This window comes from Pteropus vampyrus, unplaced genomic scaffold (genome assembly GCF_000151845.1).
Source record: "Pteropus vampyrus isolate Shadow unplaced genomic scaffold, Pvam_2.0 Scaffold2, whole genome shotgun sequence".
Lineage (NCBI taxonomy): Eukaryota > Metazoa > Chordata > Mammalia > Chiroptera > Pteropodidae > Pteropus > Pteropus vampyrus.
The window spans coordinates 33966830-33985130 of NW_011888783.1; the positions used below are offsets into that span (position 1 = coordinate 33966830).

Below are 18301 nucleotides of genomic sequence, written 5' to 3' on the forward strand. Positions count from 1 at the left end.
TTAAATCATGGTCCTTGAGGTTTTGTATTTATATTTGTATTTATAGTTAAGTGCGTGTGTGTGACATGGGCATGAGTAGTTGGGAAGGAATAGCATGAGTGTAACAGCTAAGAGCTGTGATCTTCATTTAGCAATGGAAGAGAGTATAGAATGAGATGGAATGATTAGAAGAAAGAAATTATGGCTTGAAATGTGGTTAAAATGCATACATTTCCTGTACACTATTAGCAGTCTATATTTACCTCTAAAAAAAAAAAAAAAGTGAATCTATGTGGCAATCAATGTAGTGCCTTCCCAATTTGCTTTAAATGAACTCAAAAAGAATTATGTCATTTGTATCCTGTCAAAATGATAGTGAGGGTCCCAGTGAGGCTCAGGAGGCTAGCTGGGTGCAGCAAACGACCCCAAGGGGCTGGGGAACGTGGTCCTGGGAGGCGGGGGTAGCCCAGCTGGGACTCAATACATCCCCGACCCCACCCCTGTCCACAGCAATGGCTCTGCACTACCCAATGGCCGTGGGCCTCAACAAGGGTCACAAGGTGACCGAGAATGTGAACAAGTCGAGGCACAGTCGCAGCCACGGGCAACTCACCAAGCGCACCAGGTTCGTGCGGGATGTGATCCTAGAGGTGCGTGGCTTTGTTCTCTGTGAGCGGCATGCCATGGATCCGCTCAAGGTCTGTCAGGACAAGCGGGACCTGAAGTTCATCAAGGAAAAAGTGGGGACACACATCCGCGCCAAAAGGAAGTGGGAAGACCTGAACAACGTGCCTGCGGCTATGAGGAAGGTGCCGGCCAAGAAGGATGGAGGGTCCTCCCGCCCCCTTAATAAAACCTTTACAGAAACTGAGGTTCCTGTCCTGGCATTGGGAGGAGGTCCCATCTGGCCCATCATCAACCTGAGACTCCCTCCTGTGGCTAGGTGGCAAGGAACACAGTGGTGGGCACAGAAAGAATCAACAGACAGCACTGGAAATGGTATTTAATCATAATTAAATAGTTCATATGTGCCAGGAAAAACATTATGGTTTATTCTGACTACTACGAAATAATATTGTACCACACTTCCTCATATATAGATATTTGCACAATTTTCTGATGATCTTTCTTAGAATAAATTATTGTAGGTAGTACCCCTGGATGAAGGTTATGAACGTTGAATTGTATTTTTTGAAAAATGTTACCATTTATTGTTGGGCCTAATTATGTAAGAAAATTTATTTCCTACCACCCACACGAGCCCATGCGTCAATTTTTAAAAACCTTACCAGTTTTCATTTGCATTTCTTTAATCATTAAAGAAGTTAGTAGTTATGTTTATTGGCTGCTAGTATTTTTTACTTTATAAATTGCTTTTTAAAAAAATTATTTATTTCCCCTTAGATTTATAGCATCATCAAATAATAACATACCAAATGCATTTTTAAAAATCTATTAAATTCTTTTTAACCTTATTATGGCCCTCTGAAGTTATTAAATTTTATTGCTTCTATTGGAAAGATAGAGAAGCTGAGCCAGCTTTCTCATAACAAGCTAATGGTGGAATCAATCACAAAATCCTGGTCTCATCCATTCCCTTTCGCTTCTTTCTGTGCCCTGCCTCCTATCAGCCACCCTGGTAGACCAGAGCACCTGTTAGCAATAGCTGCAATTGAATATGAAGAGTATCCCATAAAACAAGATAAGATGAAATGGGCGACTTCAAATTGAAAGTTACCCAGTTCTTAGAGATGCAGCTCGTTGGACAGCTGTGAAGCATCAAAAGGGATAGGAGACTTAAAAAGAGAATGGAAGAAATCAACTCCTACAAACTAAATCTGATAAACTAGGCATCGATTTGGTCTGGGTTAATACCTGCACTTTGTAATATCACACTATGAGCTACTCAGGTAAAATTCTAAAGCGAAAGAAACAGAAATGAAAGAAGTCTAAGTCATAATTCACAACTATGTCAACCTGCAGTGAGAGAAATGTTATGTAAATGAGATGGGTTATTTAGAAAGCTTTTAAAGTCTTAATTTCTAAATAATATGGAATACTCAAAGTGCCCAAAGTTGTATAGATTTTGAAGAATTTGACAGTTATATGGGGGAAGATTGTTCTTTACTACAATGAACTACATTAAATCCCACTGTATACAGTTTTTGATGTTGAAACTAAAGGGAAAAGAGAAACAAACAAATTTAAGGCTTTATTACATTAAATAATTTGGTAGCTAATACTAAGTGCTTCTGAAAATTTTCCTATTTCCCAATTGATCTTAAAAGGTGTTCTTATATTAAATATAATATATAGTCAGAGGAAGACCTTACTGTCTTTAAATTAGTTTAAATAAATTCAAAGCCAAACGATATCATAGCATTATAGAAAGACCATTTTACAGACGTGCCAGCAATAAACTTAAGGAAATTTCCTTTGGGAAAGAGGGAATAATGCCAGAAATAATTGTTAAATATAAACTGGTTTCAGGAAAAGATTATTAACACACAATTGCCCTGCAGACATATATAAATACTGAGGAAGTCTGAACTCCATTGGGCTTTTCATCACTCAGTCCATAGTGTTAGCAAAGAAATCTAAAATCTCCCTATTAGCCTTCAGAGTGGAGCTCAAAGGAAATGTAAACCAGATGAGGTCTGTTTCCGGAGACCCAGGGCCGAGGCCGTCGGTGAGGTCCCAGGCGTGAGGGGAAGGGAGAACACACAGCCACACTCAGAGCAGTCTAAACCTACCAAGTCCTGACACGGAGAGAAATGAGTCTTATTTACTCTGGCGACCACTTGGCTGATAAAAGATATAAGGTCAATCAGCTGGTTTTGAAACAATTTACTATCTTCTAGATTCACATTGTATTTGTTTGAGAAGGAAGAGTAGCCAAAGGCTCTTATTTATTTTGCTGTGACCAAAGTTAAAGGAAGCTAAAGTGGATTTTTGAAGCATCTATTACCTGTTAAATGCACATTACCCATTAGATTATGGCGGTTGTAGTCTGGCCCCAAGTCACATTGCTGGCAAGTCAGATTAGAGTAAAATTTATTACTGATGAAAGAGAGTGTCAGTTTCCAGTGAGGTTGCTCCTCTGAAGTACTTACAAGGAGAAAGGAAAAGGAGAACGTGATGTAAAGGGAAGAGGTAATATTTATGTTTAAGAATGTATCCTTCGAAAACAGTTTTAAAAAAATAGAAAAACAAAACCTCACACATTAAGCATTTACTGAGTATCTGCTCTGTGCCAGGCACTGCTTTTTATGTGGCAGGGAAGAACAGATGAGTAATATACACCAGCAAGAAGCACTCCCAACCTAGCTGTGGAGACTTTCAAAATAAAAAAGTTACTTTACCTATTTGAGCAGGGTGAGTTTTTGAGAGTTTAATGTAGTGAGATATAAAAATATGACCAACAGTTGCTTTGAAGAAGCGGGCTTGGGGAAGGGGAGATAAACTGTTATAATCCTAAGGACTGAGTTTTATCCCCAGGAAAGATAAAAGAGTCCTTTTGATTTAAACTCTACAGTACTTGCCAATGTAATTTTAATTTGCATAATAATGGAAAATTGACAGGATGGAAGGGGCATCATGGTGAGGAAGGAAGGGGCTCCAGGGCTGAGTACGCCCCCTGAACTGCAGAAACTGGTGCTGGAGTTTGATGTCCTATGTCCTTTGCCTGAGCACTGTGGAGGACAAATGTCAAATGGAGAATGCCTGTACCAGTGTGTGTGGGAGGTGACAAAGTGGGAGTGAAGGTCCCTGAGGCCATGCTGGCATGGAGAAACAAAGCCACTAGAGAAGTCTCAGGCCCCTCCAGGGATTATGTTGGTCAACGTGGGGGCTGGGCAAACAAGACTAGCTTAAGACCAAACCACCATGCAAAATCCCAGGAGGGCCCAGTTCATACTTTAAATATTTTCCTTACCGACACCATCCCAGAAGATGTAAGAAGAGAACAATATTGTAACAAAACCCAGAAAGGCTCCCCGTTGGTGTCTGTCTCCAGTTTAGGCAGATATTAGATGTGCAGATTTGTTACATATCAATGTGATAAATATTATTTTAACAGGGTAATTTATTCATATTATAATGTAGCTGGATATGAAAACCCAATTATAACTAGAGAGCTACAGAGTCTCCATACCATTTTTTTGGCCTCTGATAACACTGGCTTCTGCGACATTCATATAAAGAGATTTTTCCAATAGTTGGTAGGTTGCTGTGACTAATTTCTCAGAGAGCTTCTGAGAGACTGTCAATTGGAGAATATGTAGCAGAGACTTCTTGTAGAGTACGTCGCCTCCTATGCTACATGTGTGCCAAAATGGTAGCAGTGAAACTGGATAGCCTGCCTCCAGGAAGACCTCCTGATTTCTGGTTGCTTTGCTTAGGGAAGCCATCTCTCAGTTAAATGAGAAACATGCATATAAGGCAGGGTGGGGTGGTGCAAAACTCGTCTAGATATATGGATTTCCACTCTGTCAGCCTAATCTGGCTTTGTTTTTAATACAGCCACAGCCAATTCACCTGATTGTCACCAATCAGGTGACAATCACCTATAGATGCATATTAAGCAAGGGGGAAAGTGAGATTTAGTTGGCCATATTGTCACTTAACACATCAGTGCCTAAGCTGCTGAGTGCACATAAATTATGAGCTCTGTGTTACCGCCTTCTTTGGGGCAAATCTGCTAGAATGGGAATGTTACAATATAACGTCATTCCAGGTAATCAAATGGACTACAGACCTTGAGAACATTTTCATCTCCAGTTGAATTTAGATTAAGTGTAAAATCTCTGGGGGTTACGTATAAGACTTAAAGTCTAAAAACAAGTGTGTGTGTGTGTGTGTGTGTGTGTGTGTGTGTGTGTGTGTGTGTATGTGTGTTTAGAGAAAGTCTTTGATAACATTGAGAGGGTGGGAAAGAAGAACTATTTGATAGATTCTACTCATTTAAAAAGTAGCAATATCTAAGAACTATTTTTCTCTTGTCTACAGTAAAGTATTTTGCAAAGAAAATTTGTTACTCTTTTGTGCAATATTGAGCAAGCCTCAACCCTTTTGCAGTGTTAATGTCTCTACATTATCACTTTTATTTGCGAGGAACATTTCTGCTGTCGATCTTTAACATGAGCAACATTTAATGAATTATCAGCAAACACTAAAGATAAAAAGAACTTTGATTGAATTTCGTAAGGCTGCTTAAGATTCTTGTGTTCTGCAGGTTGCAATGAATGTTTATACTTCTGTTAACAAAATTCTATCAAGCAGATGACAGGTACCAATTAAAAGCAATCACAAAGCATACTCTTTTTATAATCCCTGAAGCAGAATCTTTAAATACTGGTTTACAGAAGCATTATCTGGCATGGGATATCTTTGATCCTCAGCAGCTTCTGCAACCTGTAGGATTTCCACCATTTCAATGCAGGGGAGTGAGGGGAAGTAAAAATTGATTTTTTTATGTTGGTTGAAGTATAGAGAAGCATCAGGTGTGGTTCAAGCTGCTGAAACAGTGGATACCTGTCCTAGTTGGGAAGTCTGGTCTATAATAACAAATACATCCCCACATGTGAAATGGCTCAGGTACAGCAGAATTTTACTTCTTACTCTCCTAAATTCTTAGCAAGCATTTCTGGTTAGATGTCAGCTCTCATCCAGGCAGAGTCATTAAAACCCAGGCACTTTCCATTTTATGGCCTCACCTTTCGTACCGGGCCTGCAAGTCTACTTCTTAAAAGGGAAAGACACATAATTTCTGCTCACATTCCATTGATTAGAATTTAGTCGCGGGGCACATCTGATTTCTAGAAGCTGGGAAATACAACTGTGCTGAGAGTCCAGAAGTGCCAGCCAAGAGGAATTTGAAGGCGTTGCTCTAATACCCAAGAATGATTCTCACCATACTTTGGAGTACATTCAGAAAGGCTTGCCTACAGTTTTGCCTTGAGACAGATATGTCTTGGGTGAAGTCAACCGTATGTCCTAAGAAAAAGAAGAAACAATTACTGCAAGTCTCCTGGGAACATAACTTAGTTCAAATTCTCTCCTGCCAGCCCAGCACTTTCCACTGGCTCTATCTTCTCATGAGAACTGTGAACCATGCTTCTTCTGTACTGGGGGCGAATAACATGTGCCTTGAGTGAATATATTTTGTCAATATATTTTTATTTTATATAATTGTTAATATATATTATACATACATATGTGTAATATGGTATATATGCACATTATAATATGTATTTTATACAATTCAATAAATTACAGAATAAAGAAGGGTCGTACGTGCCTTTCACAACTTATTTCAAACATCCTATTGTCAAAGTCTTATAAAATGTGTTTAAATCCATCTTGGAAATTCATCCTCATATTCGACAACATATGAATTTTGAGAATCTTTCTGATCAATACCTGGGTCCTTTGTTTCAGTGAGAATTGTGACTACCTCTTTCTGAATCTAAGAGGCAGGCACTTACTTGAGATAGACAGTTGATTTGCCTGGGAAATGCCCCCAGCCAAGGAAGTTTTGTATGAGCCTGTAGGTGGGAGGGGTGAGGATGGAGACTGGGAGAGCTGACCCCTAGCCCTGTGCTCCAGAACTAGTGTCTGAGTGCTATGCAGCAGGATAGAGAAGCTGAAGACACTGTTCAAAAGGCACTCTGGAGCTACAGAGCCAAAGGTAACAGCATGCGGAAGAATCTTCTCCCTTCTCTGGCTCCCGCTGTGATGGTGGTAGTGACATCTTCAGGGTGTGTGATACTTCAAGGACACATTTCAGACCCCTGGAAAAGAGCATTTTTGGTCCATACATTTGTTTTAAAATGTTCCTGGGGTTTTGTTTTTATTCCAGTACAGCGAGGCCAACAGATTAGATGATTGCTTTTGAAAAAAATAACTTGTTACTCACAGGAGTCTGAAAAAGGAGGTAGATGGTGTGGATTTTGGGTCAGTTAGTTTGCATATGAAAGATGTGTTTACAGGCAAGGTGTCTGCTCTCTCTAGGGAATAGCTAACTCAGGGAGGGTCAGCCTCTCTCAGTTCCACAAAGTCCCCCCAAAATGTTGAAGCATCATAAAATTATAGAAAATAAAAGAAAAACATTAATACAACATTCAAGTTTTCATGAAAAGCACTGGCATCGGTGGCCCTGGGGAGATGCCATTCTCAATTTTTTTAGTTGCAGTGGATGTAATCTTGAGGCATCTGAAGAGATTTTCAGAACTGAGTGTGTAATGTTTTGATCACTCACTGGAAGTTTTATATTGAAGGGAGGCATACATTTATGGTATCTGAGTTATTGCTCTTAGCTCTTAATGTAATTCCTTCGGTACACATAGGCTCGAGAGACCTATTTATATGAGGCCAATATTCTTCCTGAAATAATTTGACTATTTCTCTTTAGACACAGGCTTAATGGACATAGAAAACTAGTTGCTAACATTTATTTTAACATTTTGTACATCTGTAGACTTATTTGTGCCTTAGACAGCTTTTACGGGATGCTTAATCCTAACTTTCTTAGTTTTTTCTCCTGAGCCTTATTTTCCTGAACTTTATAAAAAGGTTATTGCTTCCCTTATAGAGAGGGGAATAAAAAAAAATAAACCTTAAGTGCTGATAATGAAAGTGCACTTCAGGAGTGACTGGAAACTTGTGGGACTGGGACAGATGAGGTAGGATTAGGGGCGGAGATGGGGCCCAGAAACTCATCAAGGAAGTTGAATCCACAAGAAAGGAGATGAACAATGATGAGCGTGACTGAAGAACTGTGATTTTCTGAGGTAAAAACCACTTCCCTTTGCACCTCTGTGTCTAGTGTTTGAGTCAATGAAACAGGAGAAAGATGAGTGAGTCTGAGAATGCAGCTAAATCAGTAAATTAGAGCCTAAGGTGAATGCAGCACACACTCCCTCCCGCTCTCTCTAACGATCTCTAAACACATTGGGGCAAGAGTTACTCTTCCTAGGGTTTCCAGATTTAGCAAACAAAACACAGATGTCCAATTAAGTTTAGATTTCATACAATCAGTAATTTTTTAAATATAAGTATGTCCCAGATAATTTGGGGCAATTCTGCATTTTATCTGGCAACCTTCCTCCCTCTGCATCCTGCATATAGGGGCTTGAAGTGCTGTTTCAATAGACAAAAAGGTCAAGGTGATCTCAGGTAATTAAAAGATTGGAGGCATGTTCTAAAATGTAAGTCACATCTCCATTCCCCAATTCTCATTTAAATTGAAGAACTCAGCACGAGATTTCCCTGTCATTATGTTTTTCCTTCTCTGACTCCATAGAAAAAAATGACAAAGGGAAATTGAGAAAATATATCAGAACATGAGGCTTCTGCCTATGGTTAGGATCCTTGGGAACCAGGGAAATGTTGAGAGAAACATTTTGCATAAATGAAATTTTAAGGTGACTCATGCTCTGTTTTGAAAAATATCTTAAGGTTAAAATATGGCATCTAGGAGTATTTTCTATGAAAACACAAGGACTTGGGATAGAAAATCTAAATGTTAATCCGGAAGACCCATATATTGCAACAACTGTGAGAAATCAATTGGGGAAAAAAAAAAAAGGGTGCCTTATTTTTCCAAACCCAGGAGAAATGAGTGGTATCATTTCTTCTTTGGCATGAAGTTATCACACGGAGTGAACTCAGCCTGTCTTCCATATTTCTTGTCATTTGCTCTACAGCATTTGTAGTCATCAGGAAATAATGAAACCACGAACAATAGTTTCTGGGTAAAATTGGGTGTTACGGTCTTTCAAATGAACTTGCTGAGCTGAGAGTGGGTGGGGGAAGAGCTGAACTGTGAGAGTCAAATTGGGGTCTGTTATGAATTCCAGAGCTGAGGGGCCCAGGAAGGGCTTCTTCCGGGGCTGTGCGGAGAATCTGAGCTCCTCTTATGGGACACAGATGCTCTATTGGAAGGAAGCGATTCAGATTAGAAGCTGGGCAGCTTCCAGGATCATGAACTTAGAGTTTAAAATATCTGTCTGTGACCCCACCAGCCAGCTAAGATTTCCTGCTGACCTTAGAAATTCAAAGGATTTTAAGTTGGCACAGAAGTTTGCTTTCTCCTCACACTCCAGATGTCTAACTGAGTTTCCAGGCTTGGAAACAGGTAGCAAATGTTTTGCGGTTTTGCTGTTGTTAATTAAGAGCTGACTGAGGTCAACACTCTGAATAATAGAAATGGCCAAAATATATCCCTAAATAATACGACTTGAAAGGAGCAAATATGAATTCACTGAGTTACATAAATGATGACAGTAAAGAAGGATTAAAAGAGTAAGAGCAGCTGTGTTATTGTTAAATGAAAGAAGCAGCTGGAATCTATAAGATCCCAGTCTGGTCGGTGGCCCAGTAGACTAAATTTTAAAACTGATTGTTAAGTGTTGGGAAATACAAAAACCACAAGCCCACTCTATTGGAAGAAGACATTCGTTTGTTTGCAATGAAAACAGTATCAACAAAAATGAAATTCCAAACCTGGTTAGTTATTTTTAAGAAAAGGTATCTGTTAAAGGATAATTTTTGAAAGGGTATAATCATAATTCAGGCAAGTATAAAATACACATGTGCCAATGATTTTATTTAACAAATTAATTGAGGAAACCCATAAAACGTGACAAGCAGTTCAAAGGAAAATTCAGAGAAATACACACACACACACACACACACACACACACACACACACACACACCAGCCCACATGAAATATTGGAAATAAATGAAAAAGTGGCTTTTTACAGAGGGGTAAGAGTGGAGGGTGGGGGACAGAAATCAATTGTACATATTTTGTACTTCCACCTGTATAGAATTAATTTGCATGTCTAAGGATAAGAGTTCTAAAATAGCCAAAGACAATAAAAGGTGCAAACTCCAAGGATTCAGAAATTCTGGAATTAGATAAAGCTCAGATTTCCCTTGAACATTTCCTATAATTGTGTTGGTCTATTTCAAAGTCTTTTGCTATTTATCCTGACATATGTGACACTTGAAAATATGTCACAAACATTACTGCAATGCCATTTCGATGTCAAAATAGAGCTGTGGTTCTCAAAGTATGGTCCCTAGTCCAGCAAGGGAAGCATCACCTGGGATGCTCTTCCAAATGAACTTACTGAGCTGGGAATGGGTACCAATTCTTGAGGCCCGCCCCAGGCCTACTGAATTGGAAACTCTGGTGTGAGGCTGAGCAATCTGGCTTTAACAAGTCCTCCGGATGATTCTGAGGCTCACTCCAGTTTCTGAAGTACTGGTAGATAATTTAACATTGCTTTACTATTGGTTAGGATCTAAACTCAGTAAACTTAGACATTATCTTATAGAAGATTAAAAAGTTGCAATTGATTTTTGTTTGGTAGAGATGCAAATGATTTCTGTCTTATAAACAAGATAAAAGTAAAGGCTGTGATTTTTGCATCTTTTCCTAGCAATTGTATTTCAGCCTTCTTTCTTTTATTGATTCTCTATATAGCAGTTTCCCCTATCTTTGAACTAGTTTGTTATCCCCTTGGGCTTTTTAAATTAATGAGGTAAATACATTTCGACAAGCGTATTCCTTAATTATTTGTTTGAGAATCATGTCTATATATTGTGTTATCTATATATAATCATTATATTTTAAAACAATGCAACTCAAGAGATGCTTTGATCTATTAAAGGGAATCTAATGCAGTTGAGGTCAGGATGTGGGACTGGATCTGTTTGGCACTACCATAAATCAGGCCTCATCCTAAGCTTTTCAGAAAAGTTAGTTACGTGAATATTATCCAGTCCTTCCCATGGTTGTCTGGCTGTATTTCCACATTACTCATGTCTTTCTTCCTGTCCCTACTTTCCACCCCTTTCTCCTGCCACCACAGACAACATATTTGGCTTTGCTTCCTTAGAGGTCTATGGCAATCCTCACATGTACCAGTTGAGAATATCATTGATAAAAACATATTAGGGATAGAGAGAAAGACTGAGTTAAATTTTTGTGATAAAATAAAAAGTAAACCTGAAACGTTTTTTAACTTTGCTCTGCATGGAAATTTGCATAAATACTCCAAGGATGTATGTTAATTTTTACTTGCTTTTGTAAGTAGCTTGGCAGAAAAAAGTTTAAGACAGAAAGGGGGTCCTAAGTGGCATTTTATCTTTGTCAACTTTTGCAAAACTCTTAAGGGAAATACATGTTGCATGTAAGGTAGCTTTCTAGGCTGGGAAAACATACCTAGGAGTTCTGAGGAATACTTTTGCTATGCTTTTAATGGAGGGAACTTACTACTGAATTACAGAATTTTCTGTTTGTTCAGATAAAATTGGTCACTAAGGGGTTTGGCAGAGAACTGTAGATATGATTAAAAGGTAGAGCATAATGGAAGATCTTAGAGGTGAGGTTGGACTGAAGAAACATAACATTCAGAGTGTCATCGCTACAAATGTCTTTTAAATGACGTGCTCTCTAACTTCCATTGTAACAGAGAAGAGGTGATGGAACCCAATCATCGATAGGAGCATGGACAAATACCTTTTGGATCCACCTGCATGTATCTCATGATGTTGTTTCCATTTGCCCTCTGCTCTGGTCCTGTGGTTTCTACATCTATAGAGTCATTAAACACAGTGAGACCCGTACTCAGTTTCATTTGGCTTGTATAGTGTGTAAAACAATTCAATTTTGAGTGTCTTTAAATCCCTATTTTTTCTGCTTTATCTGACATGTGAGTTGGTAATTCTTCATAGACATGTTGATTTCCTTTTCAGATCGTCCCAATTATAGGTTCAGAACATACTGTTTTATAATTAATGTAAGAAAAGTATTCATTAAATAAACATAGAGGCATTATTAAACTCTTACGGGAGAGAAAGAAAATTTGGCAAAAAAAACCTTTTGACAACCATAGATTTGGAATAGGCTAAGATGTCATTAAGTCCTCTACAAACTTGAACCTTCCCAAGAACATGAAACTGTCTTGTATAACGATCCCCACATACTGCAAGGCTCTGGCAGATTAGCTTGATTTACTCTTTGTGATATATCTGCCCTGGTGGTAATAACATAGGCAGTATGACTCACTGCACGAAATCCTTTCATCTTTGCAAACCATATTGTAATGTAAACCAGAGTGGTTACTCCACTTCCCTCAGTCTCCTTGAGACCATAACATGCTAAGTCAACAAGGAAAAGGCCCCCTCAGTGTGTAACTCTCAACAGTAATGAACTTCAAAGACATTCGTGGTATTCCATTCACAACTATTTCTAATTTGGGTCAGATACACATATGCAAAATGACTTAGTGAGATGTAAGTAGTATATATATTGTGAAGCTTTTGTGCCTAAGTACTGTTCTCTTTCATCCTCCAGTTGTAGTTTGTTTAGAGAAAAAAATCTTGGCGGTAGTGAGAGTGAGTGGTTGGTGGCAGACTTCAGACTGGCAGGCTGGATGTGTGTGGCCTTGCTTTAAATGAGACTGCTTTAAATGAGAATACTGACTGTAGATTTTCATTGCCACAAAGAACGCTCAATGGAAACTAACCTCATGTAATTTCCTTTGCCTGGAAATTAGGAGGGGAAAGAATTTGCAGAGATGCTCTGTAAGATGCCTTTTGTCTCTTAAAATGCATCAATACTAATTGCATCTCTTTGCAGACGGAGCTCAGTGCTTCCCTTTAATACCTTCCCAAGTTACAAAGTACGGTACTTTCTTTTTTTTTATCTAAATCCATTCCTTCTTCATCAGCAGTGTGGGAGATGGGAGAGGCAAAACATCTGTGACTGAGAACCTCTTTTCTTATCCTTGACATTTAATTTTAATGAACGTTTTTCTTACTCTTGTTTTACTGAACCAAATTTTATTGAACCATATCCTTAGAATTAACTCTCATCTGTTTCTTTCAGTCCATGTGACACTGCTGCCATCTTATTTCAGGTACGATGTTCTTAAGTCTAGAAAACCAGGGAACTGCCTTCCGGTCTTCACTCTTTCTTCACTGCAGGACTGGTTTAAGTCTTCCTAAAACTCCAACTGATCAAATCACTTTCTTTCTCAAACCTGGCACTCCTGCCCTTCAATTAGCAACTATTTGAGTGTCTACAGTACACAGATTTAGTTCTAGACCCTGAAGCATGGCTCCCATTTTTTTTTTCATTTCTATCTACTACATTTTCCAAGTAATTTGTCTTCTCTCTCTGTCCTAAACACCCACTGAATTTTTTGACCTCCAACTTGTACCCACTCTTTTATCCCCACTTCAGTGCCTGCTCCTTTTCTTGCTATCTACTAAATTACTATTTCTTTTGAAAGGTTGGAGTCATGCTAGCAACCCTGAGAAGCTTTCCATAAACCTGCTCTGGCCCACTTCCGTCTCCATTCTCCAAACTTATGTATCAATAGTCAACACTCAGTCAATTGGCTTCATTTACTGTTAAGCACTGTCTTTTATTTATTCATGTTTTGCCCTGTGAGTGTAAGTTCACGGAGAAGAAGAACATATATTTTTTATTCCTTTTGATATTGCAATGATAAGAACATAATTGATAGTTAAAATACATGATGATTAGTTGAAATAGCATATGATTACTATAGAAAGAATATTCTGATATCTGAATGAAGAAATCTGTTACTAATCCCATCAGTCACAAAACAAAGAATGAAAAAATAGGACTCTGCTTTCAAGATTAGGAGTAATTCTGGAAGAACTAATGATCTGGGTTGAAGTCAATTGCACCTTGTGAAATGATGCCAGCAATTAGTTTTGCTGGTTGTTTTCACAGAAAGACAAAGCACAAAATGGTCTCAACTCAACTGAGTAAACAAAAGTCATTCAGGTTATTGGCAGATTCATTTCCTTTTAGCTGTATGACTGAGGCCCCCAGCTTCTTGCAGGTTGTTGGCTGGAGTCTGCCCTCAGGTCCTAGAAGTGGCCCATGGTTCCTTGTCATAGGGGCTTCTCCAACATGTTTGCTTCTTCTAGGTCAACAACACAGTCTTTCTCTAGTCTTAAGACTGAGTCTTATATAACATAATTGAGAGAGTGCCATCCCATCACCTTTGCCATATTCTATTCACTAGAAGTAAGTCACATATTCTGTTCACACTCCAAGGAGGGGATTACATAGTGTATAGCACCAGCGAGTAGAGATCATGGAGGCCGTCTTAGAATTCTGCTTCCACGACATGCATGTGATTTAAATGTGATATCTATAGGGTTTATTGCATATATCATGTAATGTTTCTTATATGTTATGATTTCATAATGTTCACTATAAGTAGTTCTCTCCCCTACCGTTTCCTACTACTCAGAAATAATCATTTTAACATATTTAGTTGATTCTTCTGGTATTTACTTCCATATACCCAAATAGTATACATGAGTATATGGCATATATCTAAATAGCCTATTTATATATTTTTTTTCTGGATTTTAAAATTGTATTAATTAATTATTGGTTTCCCACTTGAAGAATGAGGATCTTTTTTTTCTTTTACTACCCTGCCTTCCTCCATGGCACATGAACACTCTCTTTTCTGCCATTGATTCTATTACAGTTATAACAATTTTGATTAAGACAATGTTCAGGATTAACATCATTATCATTCATGATTTTGCTTTATCTAACCAGAGGGTAAGGGGGAAGGGAGGAAGAAGGAGATAGATGGGGTAAAAGGGATCAAATATTTGATGACAGAAAGAAATCTAAATGCACAACTCTCTCTCTCTCTTATGCATATATATATATACATATATATACATACTCCATACTGTTAAATTGTACACATGAAACTTATTGGATTTTATTAACCAATGTCACCATAAAAAAATTTTTTTTTTCCTTCATCTGTATTTTTTATTTCCTTGGAGATGATAAATACCTTATTTTTTGTGTATGTGTGTGTTTTTTAGAATCTAAAATTTTAAATGTACTTAACACTAATTTATTCCCACCATGCTCCCAGTTCTATAAATCTTTGACTATATTCAGACTCATCAAGGATTCTATAAATTTCCTTTCCTTGGAGACATCTCTCCCAGAACCTTCTGGTCTCCACCAATTTATACAAGTTATTCTCCTTGCATATTCTTTGTTTCCTTCGAGTTGATATGTCTGTCTATCTAGCCTCTGATTTTTATTATTTAAGACACTCTGTGTTTGTCTGGTGACCTAAACCGACTGCTCGCATTTGAGAATTGGGCATCAGGAAGTTAACTAGAAAATAAAAGGAAATAATTAGAAATTCTATGTCCAGACTGGGCTTGTTGACCATGAGTTTTACTGAGAGTGATCTGGGCCTTTTTTTTCCCACCTTTGAATCTTAGCTGTTAGTATCTTTAGGTCTCTTGTCTTAGGCAGTTTAGATTTCTCATAAAATGAAATTTCGATCTTCTACCTAGAGAATATTAGCTTGAATGCCAGCATTTTGGGAACCAAGCAAGGGAAAAGGGCTGGAGATCTCAACCTTCAGTTGGTAAATCTCTCATCCCCTTATTTTCAGTAAAGTACAAGAGCATGGAGATTTCTCAGCCTGAGATATTCTATTTGACCCTCTCCAGTGTTATCGGTCGAGGCCAAGTCTGAGATTTTCATGGGTCTTTAGCCTCAAAAGAATTACTCCCTGTGGTAATTTCTTTATAATTGCTTAAATACGAATGATAAAAATGTCTCTTGTATATTATGAGTCAAAATTCAAGGACGTTGTACATCATATTTTTTAGATGTTAAGTAGAGAAGTTTAATTTAAACACAGGTAAATAACTCAAACTGGAAAACAACTTACCTATCTTGAAAAAAACCTGTTACCAACTAAAGCACCTATTGATTGAAAACTAATATAGCTCTTGTTTCTAGAATTTGATACATATATTCTATTTGTACCATTAAAGTAAAGGGGAGATCTTATCAATTTTTGAATTTGATACCCGCTAGCATGCTATTTTGAGTCAGTGACATATGATTGGCTTCAAATGCCTGAACACTAGTGGTACAAGCACATTTTTTTCCCTCTTTTCATTTTTTGTACCAAGCTCTCGATGTCATATAAAAAAAAATCTTCCTGGAGAGTATATTGATGGTGCTTTTATCATAATTATGAGTATCATCATCTACCCTTATCATTTGGGACCTTTCATTTCCTTGCTGTATGAAAAGAATAGTGTTAAGTGACATGGTCTTTTGAAAGATTAGAAACTGAAAAATAAGTTGAAATTCCATCTGAACTGACCTTTGACTTGAATATAGCTACAGACTTGGCTTTTCAGAGATTGTCAATCTCAGGGTGAGACATATTTTTTTTAAAACTTTTTCTTCAGAAAGTCATTACACAAAAAATGAAAAATAATTAATGGATCCTACAGCTGTGAATTTATTGTGTTTTCAAAGTAGAATAAGGGCATTTGTAAAACTATAACACTTATAAAAAGCAATTGCAAGATTGGGTCTGTAAATCAACCAATGTATTTAGTTCTCTTAATCTCAGGAATAGAGATGAATTTCACCAACAGTATAAACCTTCCAAAATAAGGATCCAATATTTTACCTGGTATAATTTAAATATTAAATTCTCTGTTAATGTTTGAACCTTCTAACACCACTAAGATCAATTAAGAGTGTTTTATATTTGGGCAATTTAAAGGCTCCTTTGGCACATCTAGCATTTAATCTATGAGTGAATCTTGTGGAATTTTTATTATTTACTGATTATTAATATTGACTTGAAACACATATTTAGCTCTCATTTACACATGAGAGTTGAGGGAGAATTCAGAAACTGTTTAAAAGTCTAATAAAATATTCAAATACAAATTACTTTTGAGAAAGTAGAAGCTTTCCAATTTCAGCCAATTCCTCAAAGTTAGCTCATTGATTTAGTCTAAAATATAATTATATTTTATATTTTTTATTATGAAATACTTCAAATGTGCATAATTGTATGGAAAATAATAGAACAGGTACTCATAAGCCTGCTATCCAAACTTAAAGCATATTATACTTGCCATCTTTTTTTTCAGATCACTTTTGTTTTTAAAGAAATAAAATTGAGAGAATTAAAGCTAAAGCTTTAGCACATTTCCATTCCTATCTCTTCAACTATCTTGAAATTTGTGGAAATTATTCCCATGGAAGTTTTAAAAATTTTACCACGTTTAAAATATTGTTGATTATGTAGACTATTGGTTAAGTACTTAAAAATATATATAAATGGTACTACATAATACTAGACTTAAGCAATTTGCTTTTTTTAATTGAACTTTGTTTTTAAAGATTTAGTCACACATAGATACATAGAGAGATAGGTCTATAAAATTTTGTTGTGGGAATAAACCAAGGTTAGCGATCCATACTCTTACTAATATTTTGCTATCATAAATAATGCTGCAATAAATATATTTGTATCTTCTCGGTAATATGTGCAAAAGTTTCTTTAAGGCAGTGGTTCTCAGTAGAAGATGATTTTGCTCTTATGGGACATTTGGCAATGTATGGAGGCATCTTTGATTAACACATCTGGGCCAGGGATGCTACTATCGTCAGATGAGTAGAGGCCAGAGCTACTGCTAAACACCCTACAATGCACAGGGCAACAAAGAATTATCTGGTCCCAAATGTCAATAGTGCTGAGTTTGAGAAACCCTAGGATATGTAACTAGAAGAACTAAATAGAGAGATATACCATGATCATGGATGTTGGATTCAATGGTCTAAGATAATGGTTCCTCCCAATTTAATCTGCAAGTTCAGTCTAGGACTAGTCAATATCCTCACAGGGTTTTGCATAGAAGTTGACAAGAATTTTCTGTAAGTATATTTTTAAGTCTTCTCAGGACTATAACTGCATCTAAAGCATACGGCTGATGGCTCACACTCATAAATATGGAAGATATAAAGGGAGTCAGATAACTATCTTCTACTAGCATGATTTTCAATAATTTTGTTTGTTTGTTTTATTTTGTTTCGGCGACCTTAGCAAACTAACACCAGTTAAATAGTTGAGTAGACTAGTTTAGGGGACACAAATGAATTTGGAGTGATTGGCATGTGGAAAGTGTTTAAAATTATCAAGGGCAAAGAGATCACCTAGGAAAGTATGAGGCTAGAGGAGAAAAGAGGTCTGATGCACTCCAACATTAAGATATCAGGGCAATAAAAAGAAGCTAGCAAAGGAGATGGAAGTGTAAGATAAGCCTGTAAGATAAGAGGAAAGCAGGAATATGATATTCAAGAAGGCAAGTGAAGAAAGTATTTAAGAAAGAGGGAGGGTCAACTTTGTTAAATCCACCTGCGAGAATGAGCAAGGTGAGGACTGAGAAGTGTTCAGCTG

General features: G+C 37.3%; 1 pseudogene; it reads left to right on the plus strand.

Annotated features, from left to right (window-relative positions):
• The first annotated feature begins 491 nt into the window (after positions 1-491).
• LOC105292186 lies at positions 492-986 on the plus strand (annotated as a pseudogene).
• The last annotated feature ends 17315 nt before the right edge of the window (positions 987-18301 follow it).